This window comes from Athene cunicularia (genome assembly GCF_003259725.1).
Source record: "Athene cunicularia isolate RWA chromosome 2 unlocalized genomic scaffold, athCun1 chr2_part1, whole genome shotgun sequence".
Taxonomy (NCBI): Eukaryota; Metazoa; Chordata; class Aves; order Strigiformes; family Strigidae; genus Athene; species Athene cunicularia.
Window position 1 is genome coordinate 117,233,750 of NW_020799095.1, and position 13,563 is coordinate 117,247,312.

At 39.0% G+C, this 13,563-nt stretch overlaps 1 protein-coding gene across 1 annotated transcript in view; it reads left to right on the top strand.

The window, feature by feature from the left end:
* Window positions 1–814: 814 nt before the first annotated feature.
* Window positions 815–13,563, top strand: part of PREX2 (phosphatidylinositol-3,4,5-trisphosphate dependent Rac exchange factor 2) — a 181,813-nt gene continuing 169,064 nt past the window's right edge. Inside the window, exon 1 of the mRNA XM_026842859.1 lies at window positions 815–896. The gene's annotated coding sequence lies outside the window, so the exon portion shown is untranslated. The remainder of the gene's footprint in view (window positions 897–13,563) is intronic.

Genomic DNA, 13,563 nt, shown 5'->3' on the forward strand with positions numbered 1-13,563 from the left:
CCTCCCTCTGAAGCAAAAGCGCGGGGCGGAAAACCTTCTCCCGGCTGCGCCCCCCGCTTTTGCTTCAGAGGGAGGGAGAGTAACAGGTTTTGAAATGGTTGGGGAGGGGTCGTGTGCTCCCCCGGCCGCCCTCCTCGGAGAGCCTGCCCTAGGGATGTGGCTTCAGCGCGGGGATGGCAGCGGAGGGGGTAACCGCGTTTGGGCTCGGGTCCCCCTCGGGTGTGCGAGCTTGTGTTCATTGCCTGGCGCCGCCGTTCCGTTACTTGGGATAGTCCGTGGAACACAGCGGTGCAGGGGGGTGAGGGGGAGGACACAGGGGGTGCTGGTGTGCAGCAGCTGCTTGGCATTAAAGCCACATGTGGCATTCACGCCTGTCTTGTGAAACAGGGTCAGCTGGGAAGGTAGCACGTTCTGGTGAGAGCTGTGTTGCAGCCGTTTTAGCTTCCTTCTGCATCTGACTATCGCTGTTGATGGCATTATTTGTGCCAGGTAATACCCTAATCAGCAAGGAAGGAGTTTTGATTCTCTCAAAAAGCCAAAGTGACAGAACAGATGCGGGGAGTGTTTCATTTGTGCATGGTCTCGTGTTAGCATCACTTTAGGACCCTGTTGAGATAACTATGTCCAAATCAGCTGCCGAAGTTTGCAAAAGATTTCACAGTAGCCCCCTCATACTCTTCTCCCCTGTCCCATGGAAGAGGGGAAATCCTTCAAACTGCAAACTTCCTGCTTTGCTGCTGTGAGATCGGTGAACTTTCTGCTTATTATCATGAAAGAGGAAATTCTCAACTTGGCTGTGACAGGGAGAATAAAAGCACAGACACTGGAGTGAAATAAGATCTACAGAGTAACTTATTTTCTCCATATGTTTATCCTCAGCAGAACCATGAAAAGTGGTAAATGGTCCAATATGTTTTCTATTAAAAAAAAAAATGTAACATATATGTTTGAGAAAGTGGCTGTGCAATTGTGTTTTACTGGCTTCCATTCAACAATTAGATTTTACTTACTGTAAAAAAATATCCATCATGAGGAAATGTTCTTCAATAGTTTATCTTAAGCCCCAAATTTGGTGTCTATCTGAGTCTTAGATCATTTCAGCAAATTTAAAAAAATTGTACTATCTTTAATTTTGGACTCTACAGTTTAAGGTATAACAGATATTGGTGTTAAAGCAGTAAGTGCTCAGCTCCTTCTAAAGAGCAGTCTCTGTACATCTTTCAAGTTGCATCCAAATATTTAATTCAGTAATAAGTCTTTTTGCAGTTTGGATCAAGATGATCTAAATAAATCGTATGGAGAAAGGGAAGAGGGCTGGAGTTAAATACCTGATTCTTTGTCAAGTCTTTCATATTCACTAATGATTGTGAACAGGGCTCAAGTGACAGTTCAGAGATGTAAATCCTTCACAGGGAAATATAATGCATTTTAACTGTAACTTAGCCTTGGTTTGAGGAAACAATGTATGAGCTTTTCTTTGGCCTACCTGCTAGGACTGCTGTTGAGAGCAGCTGTGGTGGTAGATTTATGAGGGTCGCTGGACTACCGCCAATATGGAGATGATCACATTTATTTTACATAAGTCATCAAAACCATCATTGTGCTTGTTTTTGTGGTTACTTCTTGATCTGGAGGCTAGATCCTCTCATTTAGGTGTCATAGGCGTACGATTCCCTTTCTTAAAACCATTATCACCCCTAGAACCAGCTCTTCTGAGATACAAACACTATCCCAGCTTATTTTGTTTTAAATCATGAGGTGTTCTTGAGGCACAGAGCCTGGATGGATTCCTTTTGGATGGAAGTGGACAAGAAGGTTTTCTGCAGGAGCACATGTGGCAGCTAATGAGTGTGCAGTTCCTGGAACTAGACTAGAGCTAGTCTGAAGAGGACACCCCCCCACCCCCATCCCCAACAGTGTGGGGTCCCAGCACTGACTGTTTCTCTGTCCAAACCCTATTCTATTTTCCAGGACATCTTGTTAAAGCAGAGGCAGCCTGAGGGGTTGAAGTTCCAATAAAAGTTAATTTAGGCTTCCTAGTTGCCTCAGCACCTCAGTGGAGCTCATTGTGGTAGAAACCATGTTTCCTTTATGACTGAGTAGCTGAAGCCATTTATAGTCTTCCTCACAGTTTGTATGGAGTGCCTGCAGTTTTCACTGTAGTTAATAGGAATAGAGTATTCACTTAGATAAATGGAAAAACCCCCTGTGGTTTCAGGGTTAGAGCCTGTTTCTTTTGCAGGATTACAGAATATAATATTTTATGATGTGTATGATTCACATGGAAAAGTACATTAGCACTTGTGTCGTAGTGGGGGGCAAGAGAAGTAACTTTTCACCCATTTGGACTGTGGTTTCCATTTTGTGTATATGCCCTGTTGAGGAGGCAGTTATATTAAGGCACAGAAAAAATCAGTTTTCTTCAATCGATTGTTCCTGTGTAGGAAAGGGGCAGTATATAAGTGGGATTTGTGTGGAAGCATGACGTACATCATGCCACACCTGAGAACTTCGTGAGATTTTGTGGACCGAATTCATAACCTGCACGACCCCTTAAACTGAGGCAAAATTACACTGTTGACATGGGCAGTATGTAGTATAGATAGGAGTGGAAGTGAAGCGTAAGCCTGATTTATCTGAGCAGTGGAAGGATAAATCAGCAACCCCTGCTGCTGATGCAGTCTTGTTGGGGAAGTGGGATTTTGCCTGGTACAGCTTGTGGCTGGCTGGAGAATGAAGAGATTATAAGGAGGAAGTGACTTTGCTGGTGTGTGTCATCATGGGAAATGCTTTGCTGGTTTCCCTACACTGGAAACATGTCTATTACATGTTAGATTTAGTTAGGTTCTTCAGTTTATATTGGTATTAAAGAGCGTCTCACTGAGGACAAATTTCTGATTGTTTTTTTAAAATATTCTTGTTCCCCTACTTCTCTGTGGTTCTTCAGCTTCCAGTTATCAGTGCAGTGAGAAGCAGTGTGGTTTGTGTATTCTGTCAAAACTCTACAAGTCTATTAAGTGCAAAGCAGAAGATTTAATATATTCATTATTTTATTAGGTAGATGTAGCTGAGTAGTCATTCCCATGTGAGTGTGTTCACCTCTTTCTTTTGGCTTTACACTGTGTAAATACAGTATATTGTGTTTAATCTGCACTCATCACAGATCAAATCTGAGTGAAAAGGTCTGGTTGTATTAATATTATTCTTTCAGATCTCCTGAATCTTCCAGTAATAAACTATAGTAGCACAGTATGTTGAGACATCAGTAATACTGAGCAATAACAATTTTGGGCCTATTTGAGTGAGGTATGTAAACATACATGAGGTGGATAAACTTCAGTCCACCAGTAGTTGCAGCAACATAGGAAGGAGGCATGCACAGGAGAGTATGAAGAAAGGCTTACAAGACATTTCATTATAACATCTGGAAGTGTCATTGCAATACCAGAGTTTTTGTTCTTGTTAGCATATAGCATTTCTTAAAAAAAAAAAAGTAGTGATGGAAGAATTTACCTAAGATGCTAAAACATCTTGGAAAACTGTATCTACAGATGGAGTTTTTTAATGAGATACAATATGAGGTTTCTGTTAAAAACTATTGATACTTTACTGGCTAAACTAGCAATTGGGATTTTTCTGCTCCTGGGTGATCTCTCTGGTGATCGTATCACCTTCCTTTGTTTTCTAATGAAAGACAAGCAGTACTTGCAAGGATAGAGGAAAATCTAATTTTTTTTTAACCAAAATACACTTTCTGGAGGGGAGAGAAAGCAACAATGGGTGAATATTCAATCTGTCTAAAATTATTACATGTCATGCAACTGTGTAACTGAATAATTAATACTACCTTGAGTATTCACAGTAAAGATACTTTTAAAAAAAATTTTGTGATTTTATTAATATGTATACCTTATTTAATTCTTTATAGCAAACGACAAAGCATGTATATTTACTGTGCTCTATGTAATGAAAATGTCTTGTTTTGCTCTGTAAGCACAATTAGCTAACCAGAGTAAAACTACATAAACTTTTCCAAGATTCTCAATGGTCAGTGATTTTATGCTGGGGAATATATATGACTTTTTAATGAATGTTTTAAAAAACAAGTTCTTTTTTTAAATGTCGCTTAATGTTTTCATTTAAGGTTTCATTTACTGTATAAACCAGGCTACTCACCTGAACCCTCTGTGTAGCAGTAGTAAAGAGAACAGTAAAACTGTAAGAAATTAAGAACTAATAGTAAAGATTTGCCAAAAAGTGGCTGGGTTAATTTGTCACCTTGTGCCTTGGTGTAAGGCTTGGTTTTTATGACTGTGCTGACTGTCTGGCCAGTAAAGACAAACCAGGCCATGAAGAACTTTAGGATGCAGGTACACTTCAGGGAAATAGGCTAGATACAATAGTAGGTAAAAAAAAAAAAAAGAAAAGAAAAGTCTATATATATTTTTGGGAAGGAAGTTTTATTTTGAAATAGAAATTGAAATGTAATAGATCTTCTACACTTGGTACTTCAGGGGATATCCATGGAAGTAGAGTTTATTTTTCTATGACAGGGATTGTTTTTCTGGTGCAGTTTTGTGTTCTGACAAATTTGACGTTGATGGGAATAGAAGCAGATGTTGGCGGTTGTGTAAGCCTTCCAAAACCCCATGGCCTCAGCTGGGGTGACTAGTTAGATCTTGAAGCAGCTGGGGGGAAAAAAACCCAAGCTAGTATATTGTGTAGACTATAGTATGGTTTACAGAGTCTCTTCTGTGAATATATATACATTTCTGTCAGTTAACTCTCAAATTTCAGCATAATTCCATTAAATCCTACTGTACTATCTTCTCCCTCCCTTCTGCTTGCACTAAAGTGAAAAAAGGATTTGTTTTCTTTAAATGTGTTCCCTGTTAAGGGAAGCTGAATCCTTGCTTTTCAATGGCCATAAAGAAATTTTGTTTATAAGGTTTATTGCCCAGCCTTCTCAGTGTCTGTGTGACTCCTCAGAATCTGTCCTTCCCTGCCACACTGAGCCTTTCCTTTCTCTTGGCTCAATAGGTATTAGCTAAGTGACTAATTAGTTGAACAAGTGATTGATTAATAGTAATTGAGACTCTAAGTAAACTTTAGTCAAATTCAGTGTTACTAACCCTGACCAGCAATAGAGGATTCCTGTCCTGGATTGAAACTCCTCAAATGGTTTTACTAGATGATGAAATTAGGTGTTGGGCCTTTCACAGAAGAACCATTTTAAAATCATCTTTTATGGCTGTAATTTGATAGAATAATAACATGTTGTTCTTGTGCATATGTGTATATATCATAGAATCATAGAAAATCTCAAGTTGGAAGGGACACATAAGGATCATCGAGTCCAACTCCCTGAATATGTTATATGTATATCTCAATTACAGTAATGGTTAGTGACCTCAAAATGGTTTGCATAATTGCATTTATATTTTATAAAAGGGGTTTAAATGAATGGAAGGGAAGGGTTTTAGCTGGCTGCATTTTTTGATAAGGTTATGTGATTTCCTTTCTCTTCAGGAAAAGAAAAACAACATTCTATGGCTACTTCATCATAAAAAGTCAAAAGGAAGTGCAAACACAATTACCATAGAAAGTCAATATCTTTTCCATTCACTTCCAGTTTCTGCTGTTTTTAACTTGCTTAAGCATTACAAAAAATGTGAATGTGATGTTCTATTCTTATTTGACTTTGCTTGGCTATATCAATAGCACCACCTGTGGTCTTTATCAAAGTAAGGGTAACTGCTTAAAAGCTCTTTATTTCTCTGTAACCCCCACTGCCAAGGTTGAACACTTGCTTTGTGGAGTGGATTAGCAAGAATGATTATTTGCATCTCTACTAGCTGAGTACAGAGTTCCTGCAAGGTATGATGACAATGGCAAAAAGCAGAGGTTTTTCAGAAGAATTTTCAAGCACATATCTTACCTTGTTTGGAAGTATAGGGAATTATACTGCACTATAGACAGATATTTCATCCTTTTCAGAGGATTTCCTCTTACTGCTTTCATGTACTTAGACCATATTGTGAAAAACTGCTCTTTAAGAAGAAATATGGTTTGTTTAGCTGTACAGTGAAAAGTCTAAAATACTGAAAGGAGAAATCTTTGTTTCACTGCATTTAAGAAACTTTTCTGTTCCTAAGACTTACTGTGGAGTAAGATGTATTATGATGACTAGGATATGCTTAGGAGTGTTGTACAACTTCTTGGTTTATCTGTATTTATAAATATAATCATATTTGCAGTGTTCCAGTTATTCCTTTGCTCTGCATTATAGCTCAGTCGTAACTCTCCTGCCACATATATTTCACGTTTGTAATGTGACCTGCTAATTTAGAAGAGACTACTTGGAGAGGACCATCAATCAATATGTCCAGACTTAAGTTACTTCATGCAGCCTAATGCTGTCGAATAGTATGCTGTTTGTAGTGATTTCAAATATTTATGGAGACATAAATATGGAGTAGTAATTTTTGTCACCATTTTAGAACACCAGTGCTTTGAAACTATGCATTCCAAAGTTGGTTTGGGTTTTTTTGGTAGAGTTAATATGAAGAACAATTTTGTCAAAGAAAATGAAGTCAAAGTTAGTAACAGTTATTACACTATAGGAGGAACTGAGAAGTTCTTCACATTGGAAACCAAAAGGAACTGTGTTTTGATCAATAAACAAATCCAAACAGTCTATAGTTGACCTAAGATACTGGTGGGGGCAACTTGCCAGTCTGTAGAAGGCTGCAACCATGTGTCTGTATGTTAAGTGTATGTCCCTGTTTGGAAAGGAATTAGGTTACCCATGAATGAAATATAGACTTGAATAAGATAATAATTTAGATTAATGATTAGAATAATTTAGGCTCTACCTTTTTATACAAGTGTCTTGAATAACTTTCAATGCTTATGTGCTCATGCATATTCTTTTTCAAGAATTTTGCTTTAATTCTGAATTACATGCATAGTGGTACAGTTTTCTGTTTTGGACTGAGCAGGATTATCACTTTTTGGTGAAGAGATTGTGTTCATTGGTGTGGGACTCAAGAGACCTTAGGGATGGGCTCGTCAGGAGGAATATAAAGACACACAAGAATGAAGAGATAGCAAAGTCAAAGCTCAGCTGGCACTGAAATTAGGAATGTGAAGGGCAACAGAAAGAGCTTCTATAAGTACATTGGTAGCAAAAGGAAGGCTAAGGAAAAGGTGTGCCTACTGCTCAGTGAGGCAGGGAACCTTGTGAAAAGGATACGTAGAGAAGGCTGAGGTACTCCATGCTTTTTCTCCTGGAGTTTTTATCAATAAGCATTTCCTTTAGGCCTCTCAAAGCTTACTTGCAGATTTTGTGAGAATATGTCATTGCCCACAGTAGAAGAAGGTGCAGAGTACTTACAGCAATAAGATATACTCAAGTCCAAGATCAGATGGGATGCATCCGAGGAAGCTGGCGGATGTCAGTGTGAGGCCTGAATGATCATGGTGATTGTGCGAAGTCCCTGATGACTGGGAAAACACAAATGTCCAACCTAGCTTCAGGAAGGTCAAGGAAGAGGGTCTGAAGAAGTGCAAATTCATCAGCCTCACCTCAGTCTTTGGGCAGATGATGCAGTGAGTAATCTGCAAAACCATTTCCATGCAGTTGATGGAAAAAAAAAAGTGATTGGAAGCAGCCTGTGGGGTTTTATCAAGGATGAATCATACCTGATCAACCTGATTGCCTTCTGTGAGATGACTGGCTCAGTGAACTTGGTGAGAGCTATAGGTATTATTTACCTTGATTAACCAAAGTCTTGGCATGGTCTCACATAGTATCATTACATACAGATCACATCAATTTGGACTGGAAAAATAGTAAGGTGGATGGGAAACTGGTGGATCTGTTAAGACTCAAGGAACAGTTGTCAACAGCACAAAGCACAACTGGTAGCCAGTTATGAGCAGTGTCCCTCAAGAACCAGAAGTGTACCATGTCTTCAGTAATGTTCTGGGTGGTGGGATAGGGAGGTCCACTTTGAGCAGTCAGAGGGATCTCAACAAGCTGGAGTACTGACAGTACTGATGGGAGCCTCACAGAGTTCAGTGAAGGCAAATGCAGAGTCCTGCACTTGGAATGGAACAACCCTGTACACCAGTACAAGCTAGGGGCTGGGAAGCAGCTTTACAGAGAGGGCTCTGGGAGTGCTTGTAGACAAGAACTGGAACATGAGTCAGCATTATACCTTTGCAGTGCAGTAAACAATCAGCATCCTGGATTGGTTTAGCAAGGGTGATGCCAGTAGGTCAAGGGAAGTGATTCTTTACCTTCTACAGTTATGAGACCTTTGTGACTCAAATTTTGGCCTCCTTAGTTCAAGAAATAAATTTATGTACTGGAGCAAGTCTAGTGAAGGGCCAGCAAGGTGAGGAGGGGCCTGGAGCATATTACTGCAAAGAGAGGCTGAGAGAGCAAAGTTTCTTTGACCTTAAGAACAGAAGCCTCAGTGGATTTTTATTACTGTTTACAACTCCTCGATGAGTGGATATGGAGAAGATAGAGACACACTCTTCTCAGAGGTATATAGCGGAAGAAGGAAAAACAATGGAAAATGGGAAATTCCAACTCAATATGAGGGAAAAAATGTTTACCATGAAGATGGTCAAAAACTAGAATAGGTTGCCCAAAGGCTGTGGAATATCTTTATTTTGTTCAAAGCTCAACTGGGCAAGACTGGGCAACCTGTTCTAGCTTAGTCTGTTTTGCTCAAGCAGTTGGGCTAGATGACCTCTGGAGGTCCATTACAACATACATGACTCATCAGTTCTGCAATTTATTGGTATGATGGTGAAAAAGACAGACTGTCTTGAAATTTCAGCTCCTCGGGAAAGCAAATTTTTCAGGTTTGAATCTCTACTTCATTTCTGTTATCCTCCCAAATTGTGTGCAAGTGGCCAGGCTTGGTTCAGCAAGAAAATACCCAAAATCCCAAGAGGAAACTCTGATATGCAGATTTTTCCCCAACTATTATATCTATGCTCAGGAAACAGATAACCTGGCACTTTAATATTTTCTACTCAGAAATCTCTCAGTGCATTGCTGTCATTAATAAATCAAATCTGAGTAGTTCTACAAATGGGAAACTTAGAGACATAGCTTGATTTTTAGGTCCCAGTGGAAGTTAGTGACAAAACCAGAAATAAAATCTGATGTCTTCATTCCCAGTTCAGTACTCTGATAGCAAAGCAGCCCTTTCCCTTTATATATAATTGATGCTAGAGGAATGGTTGTCTACTTAAAATGTCTTGAGAAACTGCAAGGATAATTCTTCAAAGCCAGCTTCATTTTGTGCAAGCTTTATTGCTCCTGTGATTTTCTCACAGACAGTTCACAACTGAATTTATCCTGTTGTAGGGACAAAACTGAGATATTAGGGGTTGACACTTATTTTAGGTCCCATAAGACCTCCTGATTCTCCTTTGTGCTTTTGGCAGCCTGGCTGCCAAGTCATGTGGTATACCTCAGGAGCTTTCAAGTTCGAGGCTGAAGAGCCTGAGTTTAGTGGAGGGGGAATGGGTAGGAGAAAGAGCTAGAACTGAAGGATAGTGGAAAGAACAGTAATATGATGTAGTAGAGTGGCTTTCTTTATTTCAGTGTCATTGCTGTGATGCAGGCCCCTGACAAATTGATAATACCTTGCTGAATGGAGCAGAAGAAATAATCTACTCCTTGACCTTCCTATGCATTCTCTCTTCAAAATGAAATTTGGCTGCTGCTGCTATTTGCTGGTACTGCTTTGTTTGCTTTCTAAATACATTTTCGTGTAAGTATAACAGGTAGCACAAGTGACCAGTACCAACTGACAGGTGAATTTACATTAAATAAGTTTTTTATAATTTGTCCAGTGAAAGATACTGTTAATTTCTCATGCTGTTTAAATGGAGTAATTTCTAGAATGAGGGATGAATGTGTTCCTACATGTTGACTTAACAATTCCAGTCTCCTTATGCCTAAATCAAACATGATGTAACAGAGGAGTGTCATGAAGATAGAGCGTTCTTAGACAAGTCTCAGAAAATATCTTGTTGCCCTACTGAGTATCCTCCTTAGTAATGTGTTACAGGTGATGTCAGCAGGACTGTGGTAATGTGTTTAGCTTGAGGATCCTAGATGGTGACTTCTGTGATATTTGAAGATGAGGTGTTAAGAGCTCCATTAGGGTTATAAATCAATTTGAATAGATTGTATTAGGCAAGAGCAATCAGCTGGCAGGCTGAATAGAAAAGGAGAAATAGGCTGCAAACATGGAGAATATCTAGGCCAGGAAGAGTTATCCCTGAGATTTATGCAGTTAATCCTCATTGTAGTTGCCTGGGTATGAGCTGGGCCATGGGGAAATTCTCTGTACTTGGGACTTCAGCCTCTTGGTAGATAATAAAGACGTTTTTATTTGCATCACAAAAAGGAATTGAGAAAATACAGTTGGGTAGTGACTGGTCAGAGTTTAAAGGCTGTCCAGGTCGGTCTGTCTGAGGGACAATGACTAGTGTCATGTACTCGGCAGTCTGAGAAACAAATCTGAAGGTGTCACTTGGAATATATGTGTGGCTGTGATCTCTGAGTCCTCAGCTGAAATGGCTGGGGCATATTTCAGGAACTGTAAGCCAGAAAGGCTAAACTGCCAGAAAGTTTTCCCACTTGGGCTAGAATTGGTTTATACTTGTAAATATCAATTTTTTGGAAAAGCCTAATTTCTTTGTCTTACTAACTTAATGAAATTGTATTTACAGAAAACCTTCCATGACTTGGGTCTTGGGGCTTGTTTAGGAAGAGTTTGCTGGCAAGCAGTGAAGGATGAGTTTGGTAGCCAAGTATCTCTAATTGGTGAAGTAGATGAGACACTTTGAGACCCATCCAGTGGCAATCCCTGAATCATCTATATTTGTGTCCTCACTGCCCCCACCCCCAAAAGCGTCACAGTTCAAAGCATGATGAAAGTGTATCTAAGACAAAGCTCATCTTGTGTTACTACCCAGCTAAAAATTCAAGATTGGGAATTAAGTTAAATACTGATTACTAGGTAACAGCATGGAAATGGAGCAAACCCTGAAATAATTCATTAGTTTATATTTTCTTTAACAAAAGATACCATAAGAATCCCATTTTATGTTATTGAAATAAGCTAGATAGTGCCAGATATGGCAAATGGGAGAACAGTAAGCAAGATTTCTCTTCCCTGGCCCTTAATACACTTTTGGGATGTTCTCAGGTTCTTCTGTAAACTTTGATTGGCCATGTTTTTTCTTCTTAATCCCTACGGTGACATTTTGAAAAAAATTGAGCACTAAAAGCAAAAAGCTATAAAGTTGAAATGATATACTGTATAACAAAGTGTTAGATGTCTGCGATGCTGTGAATTTGTGTAACAAGACTGAAAAATCACTTCATTTTATTGCTTAGTATGTGCTAAGTTATCTTACCCAAGGAATTTAAGCATATGGTGTATCCAGATGCCTAAAAGAAGTAGCATAGGACAGGATGCTTTGTGACAACATCCTCAGATTCTGTAGCTTGAGCATGGTAGAGGGACTTTGCTTTAAGAGTCACAGAGGCTTTTGAGACTTAAACAGATGTGGAAGAGGCTTTTGAGACTTAAACAGATGTGGAAGCAATTGAAGCTCTGTAGTGTATAAAGCATGGCTTTCACTAAAAGATACTACAGCCTTACAAGGTAGAGGGAAGGAAAAGTGGCACATACCTGTAGAGTTCATGTTTTGTCACTTGTAATATGTTCATTGCTGAAAAGTTCTTATTTATCCTTTTATTGTCTTTGGTGGAGAGTTATTTTGCAGAAGCAGTATTAAACAGGAAGACAGTAAATGCGTCCCGATTCACAGAATGCCTTTGTAAAAATGGCTATCCTAAATTTGTAATGATAGCTGCTTCCTTCCTTCCAGTGTCTGCTGATTTTTGTTGCTGAAAGCTTCTAAAATACCAGTTAAAAATGAACTTGCAATATAAGATAAAGACCTAAACCGAGAGGTGTTGAATGAAAGCTACTGTGATAGATTTAATAATAGGTAGGTCTATCACAATAATTTTTTCTGCGATGTGGTTAGTGGCATTACTTAAGGAGGGTGTTCTTCAGGCACCAGTGGTTTGGGGGCTCTCTGTCCTGGAGACTGTGGATGAAGGGCCTGGATACAAACTAGGTAATTTCTGAATCTGCCTACTTTACTTTTGTACAGTTAGGTTTTTTTTTGGCACTAGTAACCTCTGAATGTGTTTCCCACCAAATAAATAATTTTGCTGATTTTAAATGTCCTGCCTGAAAAATTCACTAGGGACTTGCATCACTGTTTTTCTCATTAGAAGACCAAGTCTAAGTATTCCTATTCTGAAACTACTTTCATACTTCTGATCATCTTTCAAACTAGTTTGGGATGAATTCTTCTGGTGTTGGTATCATTGATCTTTACCCTGGTTTTGTTCTTAATCTTTTGCACAGCAGTTATTAGACAGTAAAACTTAAACCCCCCAAATACATGTTTGAGGCAGTGAATTAACTTTTCTTGTACTGAAAACTGTTAAACAATTCTCCTTATTGTTCTTTTGCAAAGTGTAGTTAGCACCTTAGGCTCTGCTTTCCTCTTTTCATTTACTTTGAATATCGGAAGTGGTATATTTAGAGATTGGGGATGATGCTTGAAGTATGAGTTCTAGCTGCTGCTTGCTCCTTCTCACCATTCTCTTTTGCAGTGTGTAACAGTATGTGGTGAAAAGGTGTGGAAAGAGGTCTCAGTGAAGGACAAAAGTAACCAACAGAAATAAACATGAAGAATGAGAGGTGTGAGATTACAGGAGAAACTTTGTGCTCTGGAAACAGGAGAGAGAGAATGCTGGTAATGAAGGAAAATGCACAAACAGGGTAGAAAAGGAAGAGGGAATGGTTACTGGTTCTTCTGAAAATTAAAAAGCACATCAAAAATTAGGTTCCACTTGTGGTCCCAGAAGTTAACTGTGTTGTTGGATGCTTGAAGTGAGTGTGGCTAGCAGTAAGGTAGAAATGCAATTTCTTAGACATCTTCAAATACAGTCAGCTTGAGGTGTGAAAATGCCATCTTTGCATTTGGCTCTTGTGTGCTTTTATGATGAAGTATGAAGTTTCAATAATTATCAAGAGATAATTGAGAATTTTGTAATTAAAGGGGGCAAAACATGAGCTTTGTCTAGCTGATCTCAAGCTTACCAGTGAAAGAGACCTTCAGGTTTCCAAGATGATGTGGCTGATTTAGTATCTTGAAAGCAACAAGTAGTAGAATGCCTCATAATATTGGAAATATTTTTTGGCAGAGTTGAGATCTTTCTGTGGGTTAGAATTACAGAGGAGACGTAAATAGAAGGATCGATCGTATCTGCTGTTTTCTCCAAGTAGAAAGGTTGGGTTTTTAAAGAGATGTTGATTCAGTAGTTCAGTAACACAAAGCAACATGTAACTACCATTAATAATAATATTGGAATTAATGAGTGGAAATTACAAAATGAATTGGATGTGGTTACCACATCTAAATATGTTGTAATATACC